The sequence below is a fragment of the Salvia miltiorrhiza genome, chromosome 3 (assembly GCF_028751815.1).
Source record: "Salvia miltiorrhiza cultivar Shanhuang (shh) chromosome 3, IMPLAD_Smil_shh, whole genome shotgun sequence".
Classification (NCBI taxonomy): domain Eukaryota; kingdom Viridiplantae; phylum Streptophyta; class Magnoliopsida; order Lamiales; family Lamiaceae; genus Salvia; species Salvia miltiorrhiza.
In genome coordinates this window covers 31,391,780-31,406,622 of record NC_080389.1, presented here as the reverse complement: position 1 = coordinate 31,406,622, position 14,843 = coordinate 31,391,780, and the positions used below count along the sequence as shown (strand labels likewise).

Below are 14,843 nucleotides of genomic sequence, written 5' to 3'. Positions count from 1 at the left end.
AAGGAAGTATGTTACATATCTACAAATTCTTATTTGCTATAAAAAGAAAAGTAAAGCCATTAAAGCACAGATGAGATCCTTTGTCCTACAGTTTAGTGTGTTCCACCATGTCCCACTCTTAATCTCTCGATTGTATAATTGTTTGTTATAAAAATAATAATTATTATTGTATAATAAACTATAAATTTATCACTAAAAAATGTATATCCTAGTTTTCGAATTAATTAACTCAAATAATTCATTACTAATTCAAATATACATAAAAATAATAATTATAAATCCTAAAATTTATAAATCCTAGTGTGTTCCACCATGTCCCCATCTTAATTATCTTTTTTTTTAAATAATTAAAAATTATAACAAGTTAAAAGTTGGACATAGTGAAATACATTAAATTTTAGGACAGAAGATCCCATCTGAATAAAGCGTCGCGTCTTTTGGGTACACAAAATGTCGCAGCCCGATCCCGATGCTAGTGATAGCGGGGTACGAGTATCGATACGACTATTTTAGAAGAATAAAAGACAAGAATAATATGTTGAACATCAAGCGGAAGCTCACATGAAAAGTGTTAAGGAAATCTTCATAAATCAACTCCAGGGGTATAAACGTCAACATCGTCATAACTCCATAAATATCGAGAATTTCAAGAACAAAAATAAAACGGGTATAGCTCATTTTTCATAAGGAATCATAATATGCAGAGTATCGCAGCAAAAGACGAATCGATTATATGTATGAAGACATATAACCGCGAGTGAATTGCTAAAATTCAAAAGAAAAGATGAAGTATCTCAATTATCAAGACTTTATCAACATGAAGGCAATACGGTAATATAAATACATCGATTGAAACGTTCCCGCACCAGCACCAGACCATTCTCGCTCCTTGCTTAGCCTGCACATTTAGAAATATATGCAGGGCGTGAGTACATAATACTCAGTGGGCAAACGCCGAAAAACAAGAAAGGTGCTCTTAGAGCTATAGGTTTGAAACTTGCCATATCTTAGCAATACACAGGAATAAATTTAACGTAAATGAACCTGTGTAAGCAGTTTGAATAAACCTAACATCATAAAGAAACGATAGCGCTATCAAAGTACTCGTCATGTATGTACCACATCTACAACTCATCATCATCAAAGGTACTGAGAAGTAGGCCTCCCTCTCAAGTACCGTGACCGGCCGACCCGAAGACGGCTCGCGGTCACCTCTGTGCACAAAATCCCGCTTGTGGCAGGACCGAATTCGTCTAATTAGTAGAGGGTAACACACAAGCTCAACATAAAAAATTGGCAAGTCAAACAGTTCTCAAACATCATTTATCTCAAAGCATTTGATAAAGTCATAACATCATCAAATCATTTTAGAAAGCTCATACGATATACGTATACTCAAAATATTGCCCACCTGAAGTCCCTCGCTTAGTTTCGGAAAGAAAACAGGCGACATACTTCTTCGTCTCGCTCGGCCTTCATAAATCATCATCATCGTCATCGAAGGTTCATGTGATAAAACAAACCTTAGTCAGAAACTCATTTACTAAAACCAATCTCGTCTCGAACTATAACTTTTCACTCAACGTCTATTTACCCAATAAAACTCAATCCCTAGGTATACTTAACTTCTAAGGATTCACACATCCTTCTCTCGGCTTAACACTCAACTCGGATCAAACTCATAGCAATCAAGCACATAAACAAGCAAAAACACTTAAGCATATAAAAACACACATAGACAAGTCAAAAACCAACTTCACTCTGCACTGACTCGATTTCAAAACCTCACCACACTCGGTACAGAAGTCCAATGGAGTCGTGACCTATGCCATCTGAAACCTCTTTGAGTCTAGTTTCATTCAAAAAAAAAGTAGGAATTAAAACTCCAAGTATTTTAGAAGATATGACTGTTTTACTACAGTCTACCATATTCGGCAGTTTTGAGCAATCGAAAACTTTGATTTTTGAAAAATAGTAAACGTTGCCGAAAAGGTCTGCAATTTGGTGGTTACTTAGATAAGATACTAATATCTCAACAATAAAAATTTGGACTCCAAAGAGTTAGGGAAAGATACTGAAAAAGGTGACTCTATTGGCTACTAACCGAACATTTCGGCAGAACGTAGCAGTTTTGGTTTTGCATTTTATAAAAACTAGTGTATTACCTTGTAATTTATATATTTTATGTTATTCTTATGATAATTATATAAAATAATTTTTTATGTAAATTATTTATATAATTAATTAATTTAAATTAAATTAGTAATACATTTTAAATTATATTAATCTCAACAACTTTTAGCAATTAAATTATTAATTTTGTTGAGATCATAAAAATACCCATTAGTTTTCATAAGAAATTTTATAAAAAGTTAACGCATAAGAAAAAAAAAGAGTAGAAATACATATAAATTTGACATAGGTATGATGGCGGATTGATTTGTTGCATTTGTTGTTACAAGATTTATTAATTTTGTTCAATTTTTTTTTTTTATTTTGCCTTTTGGCCATAATTTATATGGAGTTTGAAAAATCATAATTGAATTGTGAGTATCATATAATTCCGAACTTCTAAAAGCATAATTAATTATGAAAATAATCTCGCCTGATATTTAAAAGACCATAATTGATTTATCGAACATCGTATCATTTGGAGTTTTAAGACCAACCAAGTTGTGGGCATCATCTCGTCGCAAACTTGACAGATCATCTCTAACTTCTGAGCATTATCTTGTCTGAAACTTGAAAGAGAATCATCTCGTCTAAAACTTGAAAGAGCATCATCTCGTCCGGAGTTTTGAGCATCATCTCATCTAGAGTTTGAGAGAGCATCATCAAATATGAAATTATATTCAACCATGACTCCAATTGTCAACTATCTAACAAACATAACTATAACAATTTAGATATTTTATTTATATATGTAATTTTATTAGTTCAAACTCTAGAGAGAAAGGAAAGAGAAGAGATCTTAAAGCAGTAAAATAGAGAGCGTGTGCTTTATTTCATCATCGTAGGTATTTATAGGCATTACAGTCGGGGTAAAGTAGTGAATTCGTTTGGTCATCTATTCCGCATGCTCGCCATTAAACTAATTAAGGCTATTATTATATTATAACTTGTCAGGTCGTTGTCCCCTAATTACAGAGCTGGATTCTGTCCTCATCATCCCGCTCTGTCTAGTAGCTCTGGATTTCCTTCCTTGGGGCAGACTTTTACTCTTTGGCTCCGCTCTGCTAAATAGCTCCGCCTTCTGGCGAATTGTCTCTGACGTGTGGTTCCGCGCTCTGGCTCCAATAGCTTAGCTCTGACTTTGGATCTGGCGATTTGGCTCTGGCTCTGACTCTAACGACTTAGCTCTAACTCTGGATCTGGCGACTTGGCTCTGGCTCTGACTTTAATGACTTAGCTCTGGCATCTCTGCTCTGGCAGCTCTGCTCTGGCAACTTGGCTCTGGCCCTCTGGAAGCTCTGCTCTGGTTAGCTCTGGCTCTGGCAGCTTTGCTCTGGAAGCTCTGCTCTGGCAACTCTGCTCTGGAAGCTTTGCTCTGGCATCTCTGCTCCGGTTAGCTCTGGCTCTGGCATCTCTGCTCTGGCTAGCTCTGGCTCTGGCATCTCTGCTCTGGCAGCTCAACTCAGCGCTGACTCGGCAACGGACGAACCGCAAGCTCAGCGGTGACTATTTTGCCGGAGTTTAGAAGAAGGAACGACAACGGGTTATAGGAAAAAGAAATCTTAGGGCTCTTGTATTAATTGCTTCGAATGGAGAATTCTCATGGGTTTAAGAAGTGGAATCAGAATCGAACTAATTAAGAAATGGAAGAGGGAGTCAGAGATGAGGCGGAGCAACGCCTGAATTTAGAGGGAGAGAGAGGCGGGCAGTTTAAGAGGGGAATTAGGGCTCAATTTGAGTGTGCAATCAACTTTAGAGAGAGAAAAGGATTGAGAGAAGAGAGAGACAATGAAGGGGGAGACGACGCCGACCTGATTCAGGGACGGCGGCGATGGGGTGAGGAAAATGGAGGCGTGAGGAAGAGGGAGACCTGACTTTTGTTTTAAAAGTGAGAATGAGAATATATAAATTGGATTCTCAAATGCCACGTTGCAGATTGAGATTGAAAAGAAAGAATTTGAGGCCTGCCACGTAGGCTAAGGCCTAATCGTATTATAGAATAGATATTATTATTATTATTATTATTATTATTATTATTATTATTATTATTATTATTATTATTATTATTATTATTATTATTATTATTATTATTATTATTATTGTTGTTGTTGTTGTTGTTGTAGTAGTAATGGACGAACAGAAGCAAATAAAGTTTGCAGAAATGAAAAAAATATTTTTCTTCCCTATATAAATAAAATGTATGGATTTATTTTATAAAAAATAAAAATAAAATTTTAATTATTTTGATAGACATATAATAAGATTTTGTTTTAAAGTAATCAGTTTATAGAATTTGTGCCTTATTATGCAAACATGTAAATCAATGACCGGACCCGTTTATAATTTACATATACGTGCATGTCTCAATTCAAAATTAATTTTATTGAAAATTAAGAATATAAATATTATATATATATATATATATATACAATTTAATATATTGCAACATATACATAGAATATGTACGCTATTGAGAAATATAAAATTAATAACAAATATACATCTAATCACTAACATTCAATTAAAATAATTTATCGTATATAGATTATAATTTTTTTCTTATCAGACATGTAAATCTAATTTTTATCTAGAAAAAATAAATAATAAAATTTATTAATTTAGATTATATGTAATGTTAATATTATATATATATATATATATATATATTATTAATTATATTTATTATGATTAATGAATCTTTATATAGAATGTAATAGTTAATTAATTAATAAATGATGAAGATTATATATGGTAAATTTTGAAATGGTGAGATTTTAGATATGCCACATAGGTTAAGGCTTAATCCTATTATATAATAGATAGCAAACAAAGTCCAAATGACTTTAAGTTTTACCGTCACGACTCTCATATAAACGTGTCATAAAATTTTCAAGGTGTTTGGGTAACAACAACCCCTCGAAATCAGTATGTTAGTGTGTCACGAAAAACATCTCCCAACTCAAACACACAATCAAACATGCTCGACTCTACACTTCATCAATAAAAACTTCTTAAAACTCAACTTCAACACTTATAGCACTTAAAAACATTCAAGTATGAACATATTACTCATCACAACTCAAGCTTGACTCTTCTCTTACATCTCAAACTCAAATCTCAAGAAAACGATTCAAGAACGCATTGTTTCAATATTCATCTCATTTTCATGCTCAAAATTACTCAATCACTCATATATGACCTTAAAAACCCAAGCATCAACCTCTCAATATATGAAAACTCAAAATCCCTATAAACTAAACTAAGTCAAAATTTTATATAGCCAACAATTAACTAAATCAAACATAACTAGACACAAATATCATGCTCAATTACAATTATCCTAAGCTAATTCACTTAATTAACACATAGGCAAGAAAATCCTAATTTTTATTAAACTAAACTCTTTGAAATCCTACAAACACACATGAAACATTAATCTAATCATGGATCTATCAATTTTAACCATTTAATCTCACATATAAACCATCAATTAACAATTTAGGGCATAGATGCACATATCCCTAATTTTATCAAACTAACTCACATCAAAGTCATCAATTAACATCATATCCTCAATTTAATCCATCAATATCATCTTAGACTTCTCATAGACTCATTCTCATCATCAATTCATCATTTAAAACATCAACTCAAAATTCCCCAATTTTGGGTAAACTAAACTCAATCAATTTTTGCATCTCAAGGCATAGCCTTTCAAAACACACATTAATCATCACCAATCATATCATAGATCACATATCTCACCCCAATTTAAGGAAAGAAAAAGAAAAATTTTTAAAGGGTAGAAACCCATATCTTCGATAATTTGAAGAACAAAAGAAGGGGGTGATTTCTTGCTTCAATCTTCCAAAAATACTCACATATAACATCATACAAGTTAGATCTATGAATATAAAGATCACTTACCCAAGCTTACACCCAAAATCAAACTTTCTCTTTCTAGCTTTGAAATCAAACTCCAAGGATCTTCTTGAATCCAATGAGATTGAAGGTGTTTAAGTAAGATTTAGGGGTGGATTTGTGTGTTTGGTATGATTTTAGGAAGCTCCGAAGGTCTCAACAATGGTTGTCAATGGAGGAAAAGTGAGAGATGAGGGAGAGAGAGAGAGTTAGGCGTGAGTGATGGGTGAGGAAGAGAGAGAGAATTTTTGAAGATTTGTTTTGATACATGAGATCTTAGGGAAGATTTGAGATCTTAGTGAATATTCCCTCCGTCCCGGCTTTTGGTATCCAGTTGAGAATGACACGGGTTTTAATAAAGTGATTGATGTGTTGTGAGTGGAATAAAGGTCCCACATTTTATGTGAGAGTTAAAATAATTAAAATGGAGTAAGGGCCCCACCTACTTTTACCAAAAATAGAAATGGATACTAAAATGTGGGACGACCAAAAAAGGAAAGTTGGATACTAAAAGTTGGGACGGAGGGAGTATTTGGCAATTAATGCCTTGATCTCTCAATCTCTACATCCTCAATTAAAATAATACTCTAATCCACTTGGCAATTTGGTATTTAGTTTCATGCTTGAGAAATTAAAATAGTAATGTGAAAGAGGTAATTATATAATAACAATAATCATGGAAATGTTACTCACTAATAACATGCCATAGCATAATTATTCATGTGACCAAAATAAAATAAAAATAGCCCTAATATTAGTGCACTCACTCAATTTTAATATTCCTCATCATAGGAAAAATAATTTGAAAATATTTTGCTTGGAAAAATTTCCATAAACCGGCATTCTTTGATTTCTTGGTAAAAATAAACCGCACTTGCTTTGGAAACTTAATTAAAATTCCAAGTGCTAAAGTGCTCAAATAAAAATCATAATAACTTGCTCATAAAAGCACACGTAACGAAAATCACATAATCAATCAGTCACGTAAATTCACATATCATCACGTCAAAGCAATCGGTAAAACACGGACGATTAAACGTCTCTCAGACCGACTCTTTTCATCAAGGGTTTTCACTCCTTCTTTCTCGACTCTATTTCCAACTCATTATTCCTATTTTCTTAATAGGACAGTCAATCTCTGATAACTTGGTATCCGGTAACTCTATTCCCGGTAGTTGGAAATAAAATAAAATCTCAGCTCAATTCAATCAGCATCTCTAACTCAACTCATTTCTCAAATCTCGTCACTCTAACTCCATCATTGGTTTGTCCACTCGTAACTCTATTTAAAAGACAATTTGTCTTATCTGCTAAAAAAAATAAAGGTAGTCTCGCATCTCGACATCTCAGTACTATCAATAGTGTTAAAACACTATCTCACAACATAAGGAAAAGTACGGGGTGTTACATCCTACCCCCCCTTAAAAAAAATTTCGTCCCGAAATTTGAGTTATTCAACTTCGGGAAAAAGCTCAGGATACTTCTCTTTCATCTTCTCTTCAAGTCCCCATGTTGATTCTTCTTGACCGTGATGTCTCCATTGGATTTTCACCAAAGGAAATCGACTTGTTCCTCAATTGTTGGATCTTCCGGTCCAGTATATCATCAGGTCTCTCTTCGTAGCTCAAATCTGGTACCAGGGACATTTATTCTTGATGGATGACGTGTTTTGGATCAAACACATACTTTCTCATTTGAGAAACATGGAAAACGTTATGGACGTTCGCGAAGCTCGAAGGCAACGCTAGTTTATAGGCTACATGGCCTATTTCCTCTAATACATCATAAGGTCCTATATATCTCGGTTTGAGTTTTTCTTTAACTCGAAAAAAAGACACACTCCCCGAAATGGGGAAAACTTACAGAAATATTGTCTCTAACGTCAAAAGAATCTATCGACGATTACCCAATTGTTGGGTTTCCTTTTCTCGATTTTGCCAATCGATGCCATAAATCATGGCTACGTGGTCCCACTTCTATTGTGGAAGTCTCTAATAGGTGTAATTGTATGAGGTTGCCAAAGTGGCGCCTTCACGTGTTAACACGTCAAACATCTTTCCACGAAAGATGCCATCTCTCGCTTCTTATTCTCTTATCAAAGCGTCGTTTCAATCTTGGTACATTTTCATACTTTCCGCATGTGCGGTGTAAGGGGTATCGTGAGCTTCGCTCGTGATTTCATTCTTCAGCTCTTCTTTATCAGGCACACACAGTCTCTCTTCAAACAAAATGGCATTATCTGCCGCCTCTTGATAATTCTCCATTTTCTCGATTCGAATCTTCATTCGCAACCTTTTCATCTTTTCATCCTTTCTTTGAGCTTTGACTATTCTCGATCGTAAGTCAGGTGTAAGGCTCAGTGCAGAAATTATTATTTCTGTCATTTGTGGTGGTATTACTACCTCCAAATTCATCTTCTCGAATTCCTTGATTAGGTTCACTTTTCGAGTAAGGAGAAAACCCAACTCTCCCTGATTCTTTCTGCTTAACGTGTCAGCTACAACGCTAGCCTTTCCATGGTGATAATTTATTCCACAATCGTAATCCTTCACTAACTCTATCCATCTTCTTTGTCGCATGTTCAGATCTTTTTGCTCAAATAAGTATTCGAGACTTTTATGATCGGTGTATATCTCACACCGTGCTCCGTAGAGATGGTGTCTCCAGATCTTCAAAGCATGCACTCCCGCTGCTAATTCTAAATCATGCGTTAGATAATTCATCTCGTGTGGTCTTAGTTGTCGTGAAGCATACGCTATAACTTTTCCCTCTTGCATCAGTACACGACCTAGACCATGCTTCGATGCATCAGTGTAAACTGTATACTCTTTATCCGCTTTCGGAACAGCTAAAACTGGGGCAATAGTAAGTCTTTTTTTTAACTCTTGAAAACTTCGCTCACATTCGTCCGTCCAAACGAACTTGACTTCTTTCTTTAGCAGGTGCGTCAATGGCTTAGCGATTTTCGAAAAGCCCTCAATAAAACATCGATAATACCCTGCTAATCCCAGAAAACTGCGAATCTCGTGCAGTGTGGTTGGCGATTCCCACTCCTGTACCGCTTGAACTTTCGTTGGGTCTACTTCAATTCCTCTCGTGGAAACGATATGGCCAAGAAAATTGATTTCTTTAAGCCAAAACTCGCATTTGATAAACTTCGCATAAAGCTTTTCAGCTCGCAATCTCTCCAACACGATCCTCAAATGCTCTTTGTGTTCTTGTTTACTCCTCGAGTAAGTCAGGATATCGTCTATGAAGACTAACACGAACTGGTCTAGGTATTCGCAACAAATGCGGTTCATGTGATCCATGAATACTGCCGGGGCATTCGTCAATCCGAAAGGCATTACTATAAACTCATAGTGTCGGAACATCTTCCGATCGTGTCCTCAGCTGATGGTATCCCGTTCTCAGGTTAATCTTTAAAAAAAATGCTCGCCCCATGTAGTTGATCGAACAGGTCATCAATTCGAGGTAACAGATACTTATTCTTTAACGTCACCTTGTTCAACTCTCGATAGTTGATACACAACCTCAAGCTTCCATCCTTCTTTTTGACGAAAGGGCCAGATGGCTGAAAAGATATCCGTTTCTCCTTGCATTGTATCTTCGCATGGTTCTTCTCTTACCAATCCATTCCCAAAAAAAATTATATCCAAGTGCCACATAGGCATCAATCTCAGGTTTCTAGCCTCGAGCTTAATCGATCTTAACTCAAATTCTAAGTTAGGGCACACAGATCAAACCGCAGTAATTCTGCCTATGGGTGTGGTTACTCTTTAGAGGTTGTGGAGCAGGCTCTACGTTCATTGTCGAACAAAAATACTATGGGCACACCTTTCAACTCGCCTATACCTACCAAAATTCCTCGATTCTTGTCCGGTGCTTTCTGCTCAAGCGCGAACAGTCTCTGGAAATGAGGTTGATTCGCCTGCGGGGCTGGTGGTTGTCTTCTTGACTGACGTGGTCAATAGGCTGGCTGTTTTCGCTGCGGTGGTGGTAGCGGTAGAGTTCCCTCCATTGCTTTGAGTTGCGGCCGAAACTGACTCGGTCGTCCTCCGCTTCCACTTTACTGACGATTCGGACACTGGTTCGAGTAGTGCCCGACCCTTTCGCAGGTGTAGCAGGTATTCTCTCTCATTTTACACTCTCCCAAACGTAGTTTATTTCTTTTCGGGCAAGGCAGTATCCCTCACAATCCTTGAGGGTTTACTGATGCTGGGGCAGCTGGGCCAACATAAGGCCGTTTGTCTCAGTTCTGATATTGCGGTGGCGCATTCTGACTCTGCCACGGCTTCTTGGGACCTTGGCTTCGGTCGTCGCATGTTCTCTTGCCCTTTTGGCCTTGTCCAGCAAAAGGCTGATTTCCCGTTTGAAAACTCGGGTTTGATTGTGGCATCAAAAATTGACTCGATCTCTTTGGCTGCATTGCCAGTTCTATATCAAATGCTCGATTCAACGCCTCAGCATAGGTTAGCGCACTCTGACTCGCTAAAACGACTCGTATCTCATACTTTAGGCCGGAGTAAAATAGTTCCGACATCTTTTCATCTGTATCTACTCGATATTGAGCATATCGTGCTAAAATGCAAAACTGTCGGTCATACTCAGCTACTATTTTATTGCTTTGTCTCATATTAACAACTCTATTTGTCACGACCGGACCTAATTAAGGATAATTAAGCCGGGAAACCGTGACTAATGGAGGGAGATTAGAAGCGGGGTAGAAAAGGGATAATCAAACAAGGAAGGATCGCATTTCATCATTGTTAACAAAAGGAATATTTATAATATAACGGAGGTTTCGTCGTATAGACTCAAATAACTAGTAAGTTCGGATAACTCCGACTTAGCCAAAATAACATAACACTTCTGAGTACGCAGCGGAATAAGGTTCTGAATACATGTATGAAGACATGTATCCCTAGAGTTCATTAATACATAATAAGACAAAAGAGTCCCGCTCGTCACTTCATCACCACCGGCAGCTGCTCAACCTGCACATTTAGAAATATATGCAGGGCTGAGTACAAAAGTACTCAGTGGGCACGTATGCCTAAGTATAAAAATACATGCTTCAAAAACTGTAAATTGTCATGCCATCATAAACAGTACAGCAAGGGAGTTTTTCGCTAAAAAGGCCCAAGCTTACTAAGTTCATTTGTGATTCTTAAAGTTTGACTGATCAGTCTAAGTTCTCTTGTAATCTATCATATCTGGAACTGTGTGCCGGAGAGATGGCCACCTCTCACGGTCACTTGACCGGCCAACCCGCTAGATGACTCACGGTCACTGGTGTACACTAGTCCTGGCAGGATAGCTATCAACTGCTCAGGACCCGAATTCGATTGCATAATAAAAGTCACATCAGATAGATATCATACTGAAATTTAAATATTTTATGGCAAGACAATATTTGAAATAACTTCAATTAATTTAGTCATGAAATAACTTGCTTGAACGTAACATTTAAACTCATTTGATATATATGAAAGTAATGCCCACCTGATAACAAAGCTTTGCTATAGATTAGTGACTCCTTGACGAGCTCTTATTCTTGCGCTCAACCTTTAATCCGAGAAAATAATGTAAGATTTTAAATCTAGGGAAAATTCTCAATTAAATGAGAATGCGTAATTTAACTATGCATGAATCTCGTATGCATGAACTATTATTCTGAAATAATAATTGGGGAAGTTCTGCTATTAATCCAGACTGTCGGACTTACTACATAAACCATCTAAGTTTCGTCTCATGAGGTCAAGTAATTAACTGCGGTAATCCGTTCTCATCAGGGTGTTCTAAATTTCAACTAAAATAAACCCCGCTCCTCGTAGTCGATAGGAAATAAATAAATACCTCGACTTATTCGCTTTATAACCTCATAAACTCAATCGGGCTTGAAAAAAAATAGGAACAAGTAATGTCATAAGATTAAATAATTAAAAGGCTCAACATAAGGCAGCCTAATAATTAATTAAGTAGAAGTGGGCCTGAATAATTAGTATGAAAGGCCCAATTGAAATAATTCATTGGCTTAATAAATCTTGGCCAAATGAATAAATAATTAATTAGTTGGGCTCAAATAAATAAATCAATCAAGGCCCAGCTAAGATTATACAACAGCCCAATTAAAATAAAATGCAGTTGGACTTTAATCTAAATAAACTCGGCCCAAAGAATTAATGTAATAGAGGCCCATCTGAATAAATAACACAAGGTCTAACTGAAATAAAACAGAACAGGGCCCAAAATAATAAAGCAAGGCCCATTTCTTCTCAAATTAATCGGCCCAATTGAAAAATAAAATAAGTTAGGCCCAACTGAATCTCTCTCTCTCAATCAGTCGAGCTCTCGCTCCCTCTCTCTCAGAACAGTCGAGCTCTCTCTCTCAATCAGTCGAGAATTTCCATCTAACATCAGTCGCGGTCTCTCTCCGCTGAGGGGCTCGCCGCCGCGGCTCCGAAATCCGGCGAGGTCGACGGCCAGACGTGCCTTCTCCCCTCGCCTCACTTCCTCCTCACTCCAAATCGTCAGCCCTAACTCACGAATTGAAGGCCTTAATCGAGTCCTAACTCACAAATTGAAGGTCGCCGTAGCCGCTGTCGTACTCTCCGTCGGAGTCGCCGTCGCGGCTCCTCTCTATCAAGCTCGGCATCTACTTCTTCGTATCTGCCCCTGGAGAAACAGAACGAAAAGCCCTAATCTCGGCCTACAACTATCGCCGCCGCCGCCGCGGTTCTCTGGCCGTCAATCAGCGAAGCCGGCGTCGTCTCGCCTTCTTCTCCGAGCCGTTCGGGTCTCGATTCAGTCGTCAAGGTGGGCAGGGAGTCGAGCCCTGATTCCTTTCCACCTTCGCCGCTCTCCTTGCCCTCGAAAAATCTGCCGCCGCTGCGACTGGACGACCGGCGAGATTCGCCGCGTTGCTGCACTGTGTTGAGGTGCCGCTGCCTCTCCGGCATTCGGCCCTCCCTTTTCCGTCCGTCGAGCTCCGTCAAGCAGCAGGGCTCTGCCTCTGTCGTTCGCCATGGGTCGCCGTCTCCTTGGAGTCGTCTGTGAATCGTCGGCTAGCGCAACGCCGTCAATGTTGGGCCCTGGAATCAGCGAGGTTCGCCTTTCGCCTTCCCTTGGGCTCGGCTGAATAGGGCAGTCGGTCCTTTATTCTTAAAAGCTAAGTTCTTACTCTATCCCTCTACTACTGTATCTCGATTCATGCTGCTATTGATGGGAGTTCTCATGACTTTTGGTTCTAGTACAGTGGTAATATCTCAATGTATGGACCATGCTATTTTTGTGAAATGTCATAAATCATGTACTCAAACGTGGTTTGCTATGTCCATCTGCATTACTCAATTCTATATTTTTAAGTTCCTAATACATAAGCATGCTTTGTTGGGTGTGAGATATGCATATGAAGAGAGAGTGAATTGAGTTAGTAACATATATACCTTGAAATATTTGAGTTGGTTGCTGTTGGTGTTGAATGAAATGGGATATAACTGAAATATCCAAAGTTGTTCTTGCATTAATGTAGGTTGCGAATGGAAGAGGATGAGGAATTAAAGGTAAGGGCTTACCTTAAAGTTTCTGGCAGGAATGAATGAATGTTCCCTTTCAAACTTTTGGATTGTTGGAGTATTTCTGGGCTGGAAAAACTTGAATGTTGGCAGCAAATGTTGACAAAAGGGAATGTTGCTGCAAGCAGCAAAAATGGAAAGAGTTGCTGCCAAACTTGAAAAAATTGTAGAACCTTTGACTAACATATTGGTGAAGTGGGGCGGCTGGCAGCTGCTAAGGAATAGGGGTAGGGTGTAGGGAGAAGGGGATTGGTAGAGTTGGGCGGCTGTGGCAGAGCTGTTGCTGCTTTACACACGCACGCCTCCTCTCTCTTTTGTTTCTTCTCCTATTTCCTCCCTATTTCCTTTCTTTCTCCTATTTCTTTTCTTCTTTCTTTTACTCATTCACCTTTGATGATGCAGCCGGTGTGTAATAGGAGTATAGGAAAGAATTTTTATAACTGTAATATGTAACGTGTGATGGTGTATCTGCTTGATATTAATATCGATAGACTGTAAAAATAATTCTAAATTAAATCTATAGATTTAATTCGTTTGCTCATCTAATATCTAAATTAAATCCGAAGATTTAATCATTCTCACAAGCCGGAATAAATTCACGACTTAAACAAGAATAATAATAATAACTAATAATATAAATAATAGTTCTATTGCACTTAATAAGTAACATGACTTCGCTAAGTCAGTTATAATTCTTGAAATAATAAAAATAATAACGATTGACTGGCTCAAAAATCCATCTCGCGATTTCTCACGTGAAATAAAATAATAACTCTGCTTCAAGTACTACATAACTCAAAGTCATAAGTCAAAATTAATCAAGATCAACACTGAAAGATGCAATAATTAATTATTGCATTACTGGTTTTAATAAATTAAAAGAGCGGGTTACTACACTATTGCTTCCTTCCATTGGTTTCTCTTTCTCGGCAATAGTCTAAGGGGACATATATCAACCTTAGAACTAATTCTCATAACTCACAAATCATAAGACTCTTACTCAACATCATATTATTTTCTCAATTCTCATAACTTAATGTCAAAGACATAGCTCATGTCTATCATTGCAACATCAGATCAAAGCTTTACTCAAGCTTAGAGGCTCTCTGGTCATCGTCATATAGACATATAAGAAAATTCTCTTTCGAGAACTCTTACTAATTGGGGGCAACA

At 37.4% G+C, this 14,843-nt stretch overlaps 1 long non-coding RNA gene across 1 annotated transcript; it reads right to left on the bottom strand.

Moving 5' to 3' along the window:
* Window positions 1-655: 655 nt before the first annotated feature.
* On the bottom strand, window positions 656-6,400 carry LOC131014111 (uncharacterized). The gene is made up of 2 exons (XR_009098056.1): window positions 6,100-6,400; window positions 656-1,473 (listed from the first exon to the last, which is right to left on the bottom strand). It is a non-coding gene; the product is annotated as an uncharacterized LOC131014111 (long non-coding RNA).
* Window positions 6,401-14,843: the final 8,443 nt, after the last annotated feature.